At 43.6% G+C, this 2,500-nt stretch overlaps 1 protein-coding gene across 1 annotated transcript in view; it reads right to left on the bottom strand.

Moving 5' to 3' along the window:
* The window catches only part of slit3 (slit homolog 3 (Drosophila)), a 207,812-nt gene that overhangs the window by 193,013 nt on the left and 12,299 nt on the right, over nucleotides 1-2,500 (bottom strand). The gene's annotated exons all lie outside the window — the stretch shown is intronic.

Raw genomic sequence — 2,500 nt, forward strand, 5'->3', positions numbered from 1 at the left:
TTTAAGCAACAAACAAAATACTAACATAACAGTGAAGTTTTTTCATGGTTTATTTCTCCCCTAGCATTATATGATTTGAATTTAGACAGCTACGCCATTTCAGCGCGGTGTATGAGTAGGCCTAGAGCGAGAAGTTTTATAATGCCCTTGCCACTCCGACTCATCAATAAAAACTGCGCGCACACACACCAGACCACTTGACTTTACATCATTAAACTATTTCAGTATATTGCTTTTCTGATTGTCAAAACCACACCTAACTTATGGCGTCTCCACTCCACAGCAAAAGTGTCCTAACCACGTTACAGCTGTTTCTATCTGAGCGACTCCAATAGTGAGAGGATTTCAGTGTCATATTTCGGTGGCACTAGCTAAGCTGTCGTGGAACTCGAGATGACATGTCTACTGATAGGCAACAGGTCTCACCAACACGAAATTCTAATTGCAAAAGATGCATCCTACCTCATCTGTTGTACTGTAGTTATTCAAAATTGGGCTTTTCACAATCCAACGATATATCCAAAGTGCGAACTAGTTGGTGATGGTCTATGAAAACTGCAGGCTATGCATGCTACACGGAGTTCTGACAGGGCTGTGCATGGCCTAAGAAGGCAAGATATAACCCACGATCGCCATGGTTTCGTTGTCAATTCGTGTTTGTGGTAATAATGACAGCAACAATAAAACCATCTGTATCTTACTATCTTCATCATTCTTGACAGATCACCAGCCTCCTCTGGATGGTCATATGCATAGCCTATAGCCTACCTTTAGTTTTCATTTAGATTTTAAACACGAATATACTGTCTTTACTGCCGGGAGAGAGAAAACTCCAGTATTCTTTTCTGTAGCCTAATTCTGCCTAAGGCTATCAATGAACAGAAAACCGTGTTGGCTAACAATTTATTAAATACTCCTGTTATTGTCGTCAACGACGTCGCTGTAGGCTACTGCCTTTTCAGCGCCTTCTGCTTATGATGATTCAGTCTTTTGAATTCGTTTGGCCTTGCCATGCAGTTGTAGGCTACAACGTGCCATTCCCTTCATGTGTTCTATCAAAATGTTGTATGCCCTCATGGACAGTAGCTCCGTGATGTCTGCATCTTTCCAGGTCGGAGATTTTCTGGACAGCACTATGCCACTCCATCATAACACTGGCATTTAAGTCAGATCTAACCACATGGACGCACGAAAGAAACGTCACCAACACGCCCTCTCACTAGGTGTGATTTTAACCGCATGTTCTACTTCTCGTTCAGACACAGCACATTTACATAATGTCCGGAGGAAATACTAGGGGGGGAGTAGTATAAACACCGGGTGAATTCGGATTTCCATATGACCGGTTATGTCGTTCAGATATACGCCCCACCTTTTAACATCGGCAGAACCTCCGGTCTTACACGTATGTCTGAAAGCGCTTGGAGGCTGTGGAAGTGGGGGGAGGTGGGGGTGCACTGGGGTGATGTCAGCACCATTAGTTTAGCCACTGCTCTCTCCATCTCCGTGAAAAAAAACAGTGCTTATAACAACTCTATAACATCTGACTTCTGTTTATAAATGTTTTATTATCCTCGGCTTTTTGCTTACAGTATCTTCCTTAGCTAGATTAACCATTATTTCCAGCTCAGCCTCTGACAATGTAATGTTATCATATGTCCTTGAATGAGTCTAACACTGGGGTATCTCAATCATGTATATCACCTTGTACTATTACACATTAACACTGGCCAGTGATGTCTTAACACAAATACATTCCTCCCTGTATTTACTCCTCCCTGATAGAACCAGGAGTTCTCAGAATGCACTTCCTTATGCAGGGATTCTGAATGGCATCTGATTCTCATCACCTCGTAGAGCTGCACATAGTGACGTGCTGTCCAGTGAAAGTGTCTGACAATATCAACACTGCATCTGGACATTCACAGCTAGGTCTCTTTAATAGACACACACACACACACAGACACACACACACACAAACACACACACACACAATCAATTTTTTTCCTAACTAGGCCTCAGGAGCAAGACTGATACATATCTTCGGTCCAAGTCAAATACAGATGGACACAAAAATGTTCTCCTTATAAACAATGAACACACACGTACATCAACACATTCACCCAGAGAGAGAGAGAGAGAGAGAGAGAGAGAGAGAGAAAGAGAGAGAGATCATGTTACACTTTTCGGCAGTTAAAACACTCTGTGGTCGGCAGGCTGCAGGCAAGCCACTGAGACTCTGACCTCTCTGCTGCGTCCACAAAGATGGCCACGGAAGAAAAGACAGAGAGGGAGGGAGAGGGAGAGAGAGAAAGTGGGAGAAAGAGATGAAGGAGAGAAAAGGGCAGAAAAGATTACCAGGACAACAGCAGGAAGAGAGTGCATAGGGTGCACAGAAGGGTGCATAGAGGAAGAGAGGGAGAGACTGATCCATTTGAGGCAGGAATGGACCAGACTCAGATGGAGACGGAATCATATGGAGAGAGGGAATCATATGGAG

This window comes from Alosa pseudoharengus, unplaced genomic scaffold (assembly GCF_046254945.1).
Source record: "Alosa pseudoharengus isolate Yale_2024_CS ecotype anadromous, Long Island Sound unplaced genomic scaffold, YU_APseudo_1.1 YU_APseudo_1.1_scf_16, whole genome shotgun sequence".
Taxonomy (NCBI): domain Eukaryota; kingdom Metazoa; phylum Chordata; class Actinopteri; order Clupeiformes; family Clupeidae; genus Alosa; species Alosa pseudoharengus.